General features: G+C 35.4%; 1 protein-coding gene across 1 annotated transcript in view; it reads left to right on the plus strand.

Annotated features, from left to right (window-relative positions):
- Positions 1-12,454, plus strand: part of GPC6 (glypican 6) — a 1,104,197-nt gene that overhangs the window by 436,733 nt on the left and 655,010 nt on the right. The window lies entirely within an intron of this gene.

A 12,454-nucleotide genomic window follows, 5' to 3' on the forward strand; every position in this document is an offset into this window, starting at 1 on the left:
TTCTTATAATCTCGGCACTTTTCATGTGTATTACAAGTTTATCATACTCTTTGAAATCTAGAGTTCCATGCATAATTTAAAAACTTTGATATGAAGTACTTGGTGTTTAAACCATTGTTCCATCATACCTAAGGTATCATCAAGACTTCAGGTACTGGAAGGTGTCATCAAGACTTCACACACGAGGTGCACCTGGGTGGTTTAGTTGGTTAAGCACCTTACTTTGGCTCAGGTCATGATCTCACAGTTTGTGGGTTCCAGCCCTTCATCAGGCTCTGTGCTGACAGCTCAGAGCTTGGAGCCTGCCTCAGATTCTGTCTCCATCTCTCTTTGCCCCTCCCCCACTCACGCTCTGTCTCTTTCTCTCTCTCTCTCTCTCCCTCTCTCTCTCTCTCTTTCTCAAAAATGAATAAGCATTCAAAAAAAAAAAAGACTTCAGGTACTTATAGCTTTTCTATCACTAACCATGACGTTTGCTTGGAAGGGAGGGTGGAAGGACAAGACTGTGAGACAAAATCTTCATTAATACCTTTGTCTAAATTTGAGTAATTATAACCTATAAAATAATGGTATTCATTTTTTATTAAGCCTTTAAGAGTTGATGCAGAGGTCAAATATAAAACAATTTGACTTAGATTAATTAAAGAAACAAATGCAAATGTTAGAAATTATACCCCCAAAAGGGACTATTTTAAGAAGTTCACAAATGGTAAGAAATGATTAAGAACTTTGAGAATTTTACTTACAAAGAGATCTTATGAAATATGCTCACAACAGGGGCTCTTCTGCATGCAAACACAACATTTTAATGAATGAACAGAAAACCAAAGAGGAATGTAGGTTATTATAATAAGCAATATATACTATAATGGTTGAAATGCATTCTGGAAACATGAATGAATTTAATCAAAATAATATCTTTTGTCCTGTTTTAATGGCAAATGAGTAGTAAAGATAACTAAACTTATGGCAACGCGAAAAGAAAGGGGGGGGTGCTACACAGCACACTTAGAAATGTCTGCTTGATGAAGTTGAGCGGCTGGGGGTGGGAAGCAGTATTTTGAAGACTCATCCCTGGGTCTGTGATTTTATGGAACAGATGAAAAGAAAATCTCCATTTTTAGCAGCCAACTGCTTAATGTCAGACAGATGTTATAACCATGATTATAGGATTTTATTTAATTCAGAACAAAAGTATTTGGGTCTTATCTTGACATGAGAGCTGGCTTTGTAATGACGACAGAGCACAGTTTAAACATTACACTAAACTATCTATGAATGGTCAACCAAACAATACGTAAATAGCCAATTACTTAGGGAATTTTTGTTTTTAGTATAGTTTTCTGAAAGAGGTTATCCCTTGCTGGTTTGAGCTTGAGCCCATCGTTGGCCCTATTTATTATTTTTCTATGTTACAAATTGCCCTTGGTGCCCATATGAGTAAGTTAAAATCAGATTTTCTTTTTTCCCTTTTAATGGATTCACATATGGAAGTGTCTAGATTCTCTAAGATTCTAGTATATCTTTATGTGTACATTTGAACCAGTTATGGAAAATAAACCCCAAATTAAGGACAGGACCTCTTCTGTATGACTTCTTTTTGAGCCAGAATACAATAAAAAAGCTAGCTAAGGAAGATCATATTGATCATTAGCTGAAATGGCATGATCATAAGATCATTAGCTGACATAGTATGTTAAATGATTAGAACTAAAATAATTTTAATGGTCTCTCAATAGGCTTTGTCTTTTACCTTTCTTTAAAAAATCCTTTTATTTTAATATATTTGGTTTTTTTAAACAGCATTAGTTGTCATTAGGTTATTTAACAGCATTAGTTGTCATTAGGTTATTTTGGAAAAAAAATGATTGCAGTGTAATATAGAACCACTTGTTCCCATAATCCCTCTTGTTAAGGAATTCTATGCTGGATGAAAGAGAGTTATCCATCAGCAGAAAATTCTCAGGTTTCCCTTGAAGGCATTTGCTTATTTATCTGTATCCACTTTTCAGTTGTATTCTAGATCATGATGCCCATACAAATGGGCATTACACACTTAATTAATTAATGTAATTAATCTAGGCTTGTTTAGATAAATGCTACTCGCAGCTCCTGAGTGGCTCAGTCATGTAAGCATCCGACTCTGGCTCAGGTCATGATCTCAGTTCGAGCCTTTGGCTCAGTTTAAGCCCCACATCAGGCTCTGTGCTGACAGTTCAGAGCCTGGAGCCTGCTTTAGATTCTGTGTTTCTGTCTCTGTCTCTGTCTCTCCCTCCCTACCTCCCCCCCGCCCCCTCCCCCGAACACTTGTGCTCTCAGTCTCAAAAGTAAAACAATAAACATTAAAAAAAATTAAAAATAAAAAAAAAGGTAAGTGCTACCCCAGTGTCATCTGCAAACCAATGCTATTCCCCAAACTGTTCCTGGTTCATGAAGAGGTAAGAACAGACATTTGGGAAGAAATGTTTAGAAACTTTTTTGGTAGTTTAACAGAGTAATTTTGTGTCTGCTGAATTAATAATTAAAATGCCTGTGTATTTTATATCTTTTCCCCATTGTATTTTTTTTGCATTTTACAAGTATAATATTGATTTGTGACAAATTGGGGAAAACATTGCACTTACAACAGAGAAAACTTGAAAAGCACTAGGCTGGACTCAAGGGAGCCTAGCATGAAAGGAGAGGGAAGCAGTGAGCTTTCTGCTGTAGACAGGCTAGATAGAATTAAGCAGTGGTTCAGACAGTAATGCATACTGAGGACAAGAATTCCAGCATCGTCTCCGATAATGATTCAATAACAGTTGCATCTTGAACAATATGGTTTGAACTGTGTGGGTACACTTGGATGCAGATTTTTTTTCCAATAAATACAGCATAGTAATGTAAATGTATTTTCTCTTCCTTATGATCTTCTTAATAACTTCTTTCTGTTGCTTACTTTATTGTAAGAATACAGTATGTAACACATATAACATACAAAACATGTGTTGATCGACCATTTGTGTTAGCAGTAAGGCTTCCGGTCAACAGTAGGCTTTTAAGTTTGGGGGAGTCAAAGTTATATGCATGTTTTTGACTGCATGGGGGTCAGTGCCCCAGTCTCCCAATTGTTCATGGGTCAGCTGTACATGTCATTGACTCTCCCAGTTTCTTCTGCAAATCACACTCACCTGTGCTGTGGCACAATGAACGTTTGCCAGTACTGGGCTCCACTTCTGAATGTCCCTGTGTCTCACCAGTTCTTAACATACTTACTAAGAACAAGCTGTGTTTATTCCCAAAGGATTTTATACTAGTTGTAATTTCTTGATGAATACCTAAGGGAAGATATCTGTTGTTTTCATGATAAATATGCTGAATGTTTTAGGAAGACTCAATATTATCTAATTGCAAAACAAAATGAAACAAAACCCTATTCCCTTCCAAAAAAAATGTAGACCTTGGTGCTGTTAGATAACTATAAAAATTTGAAAGCAGTAAAAGGTATCTATAAGGATTTTGCATGTGATTTTCTTCTCATTTGTCTTTAAGTTCCTGTTTCATCTTAAAGAATTGAAATTGGAGGGGCTCCTAGGTGGTTCAGTCAGTGAAACATCCGACTTCAGCTCAGGTCATGATTGCATGGTTGGTGGGTTTGAGCCCTGTGTCGGGCTCTGTGCTGACAGCTCGGAGCCTGGAGCCTGGAGCCTGGTTTGGATTCTGTGTCTCCCTCTCTTTCTCTGCCCCTCCTGAGCTCGTGCTCTGTCTCTGTCTCTCTCTCTGTCTGTCTCTCTCCTTCTCTCTCAAAAATAAATAAATAAACATTAAAATAAAAAGAATTGAAATTAGAAATCATAGGCAATGTAGAATTGATGTGGATCATAAAGACAAATCAGTCTAAATTATTAGACATCTACTTTAGATTTTTTAAAAAGACCTCTTCCTACATAAAAATATTAGGCAATGAATATATATATATCTACATATATATATTCATATTATGTATATACACATACATATATATGTATATATATAAATGTGCCAGTTAGCCAAATTTTTCATTTAATTAACCAGTTTGTATACAATTATATTAGATGAAAAGACTTGTACTATAGTTGTACCAAGTGTCTTTACAATTTTCATGTAAATCTTCATCAACATATTTGATGACTAATAATTATTTGCTAATTACTTTAATAAAATATTTATTTTTGAATTGGTTACAAAATAGAATTAGGTAGAAGTAATGACAAATTCTCCCTTGGCTCAGTTAAGAACTGCCATGGAAAGCCAATTTGTTGAGATAAGGCCATAGCTTTAATTAAACTTTTGGAATTTTACAGCTGTCTGCAAGTATCACGTCAGGAATAAATAGGCTTACGGGGAAACGACTTGACCACCACATTGAGAGAACACAGGAGGTGGTGCTCATTGTCCATCCATTCAGGAGTGAAACAAACAAGAACACAGTATTTGCCAGTCACTAATTGGCTTCATATACTTAAGGGGAAAAATAGGCAGCTTTTCATCTTGAGAAGCTTATACAGTCCAATGGGAAAGACAAATATGGTAACAGACTAGATAGACCAAAACTTGGCAGGATATGATGTAAATGATGTTTCTTGAGAATGTCATTTGAGAGTACACAAAAGCAAGACAGAACTGCACTCACTGTGTGTGGTGTATTGCCTTCTCTAGTGAAGTAGGTAAGTAGGTAGAGAGAGCGATGAAGATGTGGCCAGGAGCTATAAAAATAACTTTTTTCCTGCTGTTGTTCCTTATGTCCTCTTAACATTAGTCCCCTGCTGATGGGCTTACAAATAATTTTAATTTCCTTCTTTATGCTTGCCTGTATTTTAATTTTTTAAAAAAATGATCTATTATTTCGATAGTTGGAATTAGCTAATAATGTTTCTGTTCAAATATGTGTTGAGTGTTACAGATTTAGCAGCAGCAGATCCCGTCAATGTGGCTAGTGTCTCAGGAAAAATTGGCTGGTACCTAAACATCTCTAGGGATGACACATCTAAAATAATGCCTCTGCCTCCTGAGCAACAACCTAGACCAACCTGCCCACCGCCGAGACAGGCTCTGGATTGCAAATCCACTTGTTCTTAAGCCAGTTGAGGATTGCTGTGCATAGTAAGGGTTTGCGTGATGTTGAAATACCTACACTAGTGAAGGCAGGGAAGCTTACCTCTTCCTTCCTATAGAAGGTAGATACCTTCCTTCTATAGCTTGTTTTCCTTCTGTTCTTTAATATGTAAAAATAGCACATTTATGGGTTATATTTTATTAAGTGGTGCATTTTTAAAAACTCAAGATGATTGAGTGTAGAGAGTTTCGTATCTAGGTGGGTTCCTCCGGCACGTTTTGGCGGTCTCTTTGACAGCCTTTGGCATACATTTCATAAGACAATTAGAAGTCTATAGAAAAGGAAATAATATATGGCATACAAAGGAGGAAGAAAGTTTTTTTTGGAAGCAATATGTGATATGGCTAATGTCCACTTCCTGTTAATTTTGACATTAGCTAGCATAGCTTAATATTAGGCAGAAATATTACTAATAAAGAATGTTGGAGAACAAATATCAAGCAACACTTTTATCACTCGTTTAGCAGAAAGCATTATAATTATTTTGAATGTGTGAGGGAAACTACCTTAAATTTATTTTATGAAGAAGTCTTTATTTACAAGTTTTTCCTTACTTAGATGACATCCTAATAGGTGCTTCTCTATGTATACATAAAATATCCTATTTTAAACACAAAGTACTAACTATGCATAAGAATGCCATATTTTTTGTTTTACTTTTCTTTAAAAATTTTAATATTAAGTGTATCTCTTTTCCATTTCCTTTGTTTTCTTTTTTCCTTCCCTTCCCTTCCCTTCCCTTCCCTTCCCTTCCCTTCCCTTCCCTTCCCTTCCCTCCCCTCCCTCCCCTCCCCTCCCCTCCCTCCCCTCCCCTCCCCTCCCCTCCCCTCCCCTCCCCTCCCCTCCCCTTCCTTTGCCTTTCCTCCATGGTCTGTTTTAGAGCCTGTTTCTGACAGTTATCTGCTGGATGAGAATCACATTTACTTTACTTCACCCCTCAGGAAAGACAACAAATACTCCAAATGTCTCAAATGACACTGCACTCAATTTATTCAATTTCCTTGTGTTACCCTTTAGGGAATTCTAGCAGCAATGGCTTTGGACTCTACCATCACTGGGGATTTTTGCTGCTTTCCTCTGGTATTCATTTACCGAAGACTTTTTTTGAAGTGCCATTAAATTATTCCTTTTTATAAGTACCTAATTCACTGCGTGCATATGAGTTTCTTTTCTCAAAATCTACTTTTCATAAGTATTTTTGGCAGACATCTGATGACATGCATTTTTACCAATGTCTTTATAAAGATGCCAAATCTGTAATATGAGTTCAATACATACTTATGGCGTGCCTGTCCACTAGACTCGACACTTTAGTGGAAGATACTCTCCCTTTCCTGAAATCCAGTCTTTGCGGAAAGCCGAATTATAAACCAGTGATAGAAACCCCTCCCCCTTGCCAGCACTATGCTTGAATCATTACTACATTTGTGCCGCTGATCCTCAGAATGCGTCTTCAGGGTTAAGTGTTCTACCCTGGCCATACGTGTCAGGGAAAAGGTGAGGCTGAGTTTACAGTTTTCTGACTCCAGAGGAAATCATTCTATATGTTCTACTGAGGGGCATCCTGCCCATTTATTGACAGAGTAGACTGAAGCCAGATACACAGGCTGAGTGGGAAAGTTATTTTACAATCAAGGGAATAATGTCCTTTGCCAAATTTAGCGTATTACTATGTTATTCAAGTAAGCATTCTATAAAAGAAGAAAGCAATAAGGCTATAAGGCGTATACGTAATCAATCTAGCCTACTGTTCTTCCAAGCTAAAGATTCTTCAATAGATGAAGTTTAATTAATCTTGAAAATGCCGTTCACATCCTTACTTCTTAGCCTTTCCAAGACTTACCAACTTTCACTGTGTCACTGCTCTGCCTCGTATCTAACTTACAGACGGACGTTCTTCCCTTATAGAGATTGAGAACATCCGGTTGACACCCTCTTGGTAATAACCTTTCTTATTTTCTTGATTTTAAAGTAGACTTAGACGCCATTATTCTTAGAAAATGACATTTTTATATTGGAGTTCCTTTTGCTCCATGACTGTTGAATATATACTTCTTCTGTGGCTCTCAGACATTTCCCTCTCAAGAGGTTTTCATAATTCTGAAAACATTCCTTCTTTTAACTGAAATTCTGCCGTCAATTACTTTGTTTGTGCAGCTGAGCATGATTTGTCCTAAAAGGAAAACAGGAAATTCAGAAACAAATTTATGTTCTTAGGTGTTTGTTCTTTATTGGAACAACTACACAGTGTATTTCCGAACTGTGATTTTGGGTTCATTCAACGGTGAAGTGTTAAAAGTAAATAGTGTCACCAAAGTACCTTCTAGTGGTCAGGCCTACTTTGGATCTGAGTCATTTTTCTTTATTGAACAGAGAAGAGATATAACTCACCTGCCTGGTTGAAAACAAGATTCCCATCATAAGGTGTTACCATACTTTCAAATTATTAACAGCAAATATTAAAATGAACAGTTGAGGACTGTGAATGAGCATAATTGAAAACACACTTAGAAAGGTTCTATAAAATAAGATCAGGATCCATCAGTTACTCAAGGTTTACGTAGCTTGTTTCCTCTTGCTTATAAATTACCATTATATATAAATGTTTTCAATTTCCTCTTGAGTGAAAAAACTACACTCAATGACAGACTATTCTAGGAAAATAAAGAAAGGGGATATTTTTTATGAAGGGGCTTCTTTTCCTGAATTCGTATTTTGAATTCCATGAACCATTTTGAAGCAATTAAAATTAATGTATTTAAAGAAGAAAGTTATTTTAATACTCTTGAACAAAAGTAAATGCATTTCCAATATTTTTAGTGAAATCAACACCGGGTTACTACAAAAACGGTACATATATCTTTAATTTAAAATAAAACATCTCTGGAGAACATTAAATAATGCAAGAGTATCATAGTACAGAACACACAGACTTGTAGAATTGACTGCATACATTCTTTGAAAATTTATCCTGCCAAATATGTAAGTAATCAAGCTTTCAAAGATATCACACCTTTTTCTTTTTCTAGCAAATTGGGTAAATGTGACTTTTGTGATTTATACAGAAACCAATGCTGATATGTAAGGGGAAAAATACCAATGGGAGTTACGAGGGAGAGAGCTCACCTGTCTATTAGGATCCTTATCTGTCCATTGGCTCTGTTAAGTTTGTGTTCGAAATTGACACTTTTTTCTTAAATATTGATTATTCCTTAGATTTTTTGCCCTATGTAAATTAATTCCATATTTAAAGTTTCCCAAGGAAATACTTGATCAACATGAGGAAACTGAATTTTCTTATAGTGTTGAGCTTTGTAAAGGGGTTAAATCACTATATTTTTTTATTGCCAATAGTGTGTATATTGGAAATTTAAAGTAATTGTTTTCCCCAAAGTATGAGTAAGATGACAGATATTGCAGATAATCCAAATACTGTTGAATGTCAGATATTGTGGATAATTCAAATACTCTTGAATGTCAGAAAGTTATAAGTCATAATTAAATACACTTTAGGATAAATAATATAAACATACACTTTAATATTAAAGATAAATTACTCATTAGAAAACTAGAGACATTTCTATTCTTAACTTGTTCATCTTTTTATTGTTTCTGTTTTTACTTTAAATTACTGCAATGACCTGGAAACAATCATTTGCTTAAATCAACATTGTCCATGAATGAAATTCAGCTACATCAAGATGACTGCGAAATTAAAAGTAATATGCTAGAGAATGACATAAAGTCTTATAAATGCAGGTGACAAAATGATACATCTGCAAGGAGAGATACCATCAAAACCCTAACTAAACGTTTTCAAGGTCTTACATTCCACAGAGCTAACCTTGAGTTTTTCGTGACTTCTTCAGGAATAAATTGTTGGTTTCCCTAACTGTGTTTGCAGAGATCCAGAATGGTAGACAGTAGGAGTGAAGTCAATCATAAATATATCTTCCCATCTAATTGCTTTTGTTGTTGTTGTTTTTGTTTTTGTTTTACCTATGAATCTTTTGTTTTCTGCTGTTGGACATTCTTGGGCTCTGCTTTATCTCCTCCCAACCCACCTTTTGTTCCAGCAACCAGATGAAAGCAAAGTAAGATACAGCTTACCTTGACTGTACTGTTTCTGTCTAATTTTCTGTCCCAGGGTATCTCTGACACCACCATAGGGCACTGGCAGGGAATCTCTGCTTGCACAAGAATTGATGAAGGAATGTCCCTCTCTTCTATTACTCCATCAGACAATTCTTAAGAACATTATGTATGGTTCCTTCTTTGGAGGGTCATGGTGCAAATGGTCCTGAGTTGCCCACTGTATTGTCTGACTGAAGAATACACCTCATACTGATTTTCCCTCTCTAGTGATGGATGCTGTTTTCCTCACATTGGTTTCCTGGCGTTACTTCCCAAGTAAATTCCCTGATGCCAGCCTGTGTTCCAGGCACTGCTTTTCAGAGGGATGGGCACAGGAAACAACTTGACTCACATTATTTAATTAAAAGTTCATTCTCTCATCCTCCCACTGCTGGCATATGGCAACAGTTTCTCATACATAAATTCCCATAATTTATATAACTTATTTTCTAACTTCATTATTAATCTATGTGTACTTGGGGGCCAATACTTTATATTTGTATAATTGTCATGTCATAGTATGGTTTAAAGTGAAAGGTAATGCTTTTTGTCAAGATTATCTTATCACATGTGCAGATTTCTCCCTATAAGATTTTGGAGGGAGTTGGTCAGGTATCAGGTATGGAAAATCTTGAGGGATTTTAGTGGGATTACAGTGGATTTACAGATTAATATGAGGAAAAATGAATTTAATAATTACGTGTTTTCTCAACCGGGAACACAGCATGTATCTTGGTGTTTCTTGTATTGTTAGGTATGACCTTAAATTAATTTTATTCATATTTTCATACTAGTTGCTAACTTTATTTCTGTTTGATTTCCTTTTTTGTGTTTCCTGAGATACTTTACTAGAGCATTAAAAATTTTTTTTAAATGTTTATTTATTTTTGAGAGAGAGACAGAGCATGAACAGGGGAGGGGTGAGAGGGAAACACAGAAACCAAAGCAGGCTCCAGGCTCTGAGCTATCAGCACAGAGCCTGATGTGAGGCTCGAACCCATGAACCGTGAGATCATGACCTTAGCCAGAGTCTGGCGCTTAACCAGCTGAGCCACCAAGGCACCTCCTGAAGCATTTTGTAACTGTTTAATGTCAAGCTTTGAAAGGGTAATGACTTTAGAGACTTCCATGGTATATCCAACTACTTTCTAGAAAGAGTTAGTTCTAACAGTCTTTTAGTTTATTCTTTTGGAGAGTCAAATAAGAGAGTTATATACTTTAAGGTTAATGATAAATTTCATCTTCTTTTCTAACATATGAATCTCTTATTTCTTATTGTTTTTAAATTTTATTGACTGAACCCTCTAGAATAATGGTGAGTAACACTGATGGTAGTATTATCTTCCAGTCTTTTGTTTTTTTTTTCTTTTAATGTTAATAGAATGCTGTGTTGTTGTGGGTTTTTTTGTTTTGTTTTGGTTTGGTTTTTGTTTCTGCACTGTTATATTATCTCTTTTTCGGGTTCTGATAACTATTCCTTATCATTAGTTGAATAAATTTCTTGATATTCCTAGATTAATAAGCATTTTTGTCAATAGTTACTGGATTTTGTTAAATGCCTTCTTACAGAGAGAGAGAGACAGAAAGACAGACAGACAGACAAACCAAGAAACAGACTCTTAACTATAGAGAACAAACTGATGGTTACCAGAAACTGGGGGCATGGGTCAATTAGGTGATGGAGATTAAGGAGTGCATTTGTCTTGATGAGGACAGGGAACCGTATGGAATTGTTCAATCGCTATATTGTACACATACAAGTAATACAGCACTGTATGTTAACTAACTGGACTTAAAATAAAAGCTTAAAAATGCATTTTTTTTTTACCAATCTATTGAAATGCTCACATGTTATTTCTACTTAAAAGTGCTAATGTGATGTTTGCTTAGAGTTGTTGAAATTGAATGATATTTGTATTGCTGGGGTAACCACACATAGTTGTACCTATTACTTCTTTAATATAACTTTGTGTAGCAGTATTTTATTTTGGCTTTAAGTACCTAGTTTCCTTTTTTTAAATTTTTTTTAATGTTTATTTATTTTTGAGACAGAGACAGGGTGTGAACAAGGGAGGGGCAGAGAGAGAGGGAGACACAGAATCTGAAACAGGCTCCAGGCTCTGAGCTGTCAGCACAGAGCCTGACACAGAGCTCGAAGCCAGGAACTGTGAGATCGTGACCTGAGCCCAAGTCAGACGCTTAACAGACTGACCCACCCAGGCACCCCGAGTACCTACTTTCTTAAGGGATTGTAATTTGATCTAATAGTGGTTTTGCCTATCAAGTTACCTGTGTTTTTCTTATGTGAGCACCTTGAATAACATAGGAAAATGTGCTTGTTGAAGGTTGATAAAAATCACCTATAAAGATTATTTATTTGGGATCCTGCCTTGAGGGTAATTTTCTGTCCAGTGTTCCTACTGTATTTTGTCCTGGTTGGTCTTTCTATTTCAATTATGTCTTCTCAATTTATGTCTAAGAAAAAGTATAAATTCCATTTAAGCTTCCTAAAGGATTAGGATAATTATCTGTCCATAATATGTATTTCAGATATTTATAAAAATTACATACATAATAAGCCACAATTGCAGATATCATTTTTTAATTTCCTGTAAGTAGAAGCATACAGAATGCCTTCTTTGATCATAGTGCAATAAAAGTGCATATTCATTTTAAAAGACTAGCCAATAAATATGTATGTATGTACATATCTAGGCAGAACAAATGATTAGTGATTTAAGGTACTTATTTAGATGACTTTTTCATTAAAGAGCATTTTAGAACAGAAATTGTCCAATTTTAAAAAGTGTAGCTATAAAACACTATTATTCATCCAAAATACATAATTAAGTATTAAGTTTTTAAAAACAGCAATTCATGAAAGTAGTAGAAAATATTAAGGACTTAAAAGTAAGTGAGCTCAGTAGTCCACTTTAGAATCTAGGGCAAAAAAAAAATTCAACTAAACATGAAGTAGAAGAAATGAAATAAAAGATAAAGCAGAAGGAAATGAACAGAAAACAGCCAAAGTAGATGATAATAAGACAAGATCTCGTTCTTTTAAAATGCCAATAAAATAGACAAATTACTGGCAAAACTAATCAAGAATGAAGACAGGAAACATAAATAACAATTTTAGTAAAAAAAAAAAAAAAGAGGAGAGATGAAGGGACACAAATACATTTA

This window comes from Acinonyx jubatus, chromosome A1 (assembly GCF_027475565.1).
Source record: "Acinonyx jubatus isolate Ajub_Pintada_27869175 chromosome A1, VMU_Ajub_asm_v1.0, whole genome shotgun sequence".
Classification (NCBI taxonomy): Eukaryota; Metazoa; Chordata; class Mammalia; order Carnivora; family Felidae; genus Acinonyx; species Acinonyx jubatus.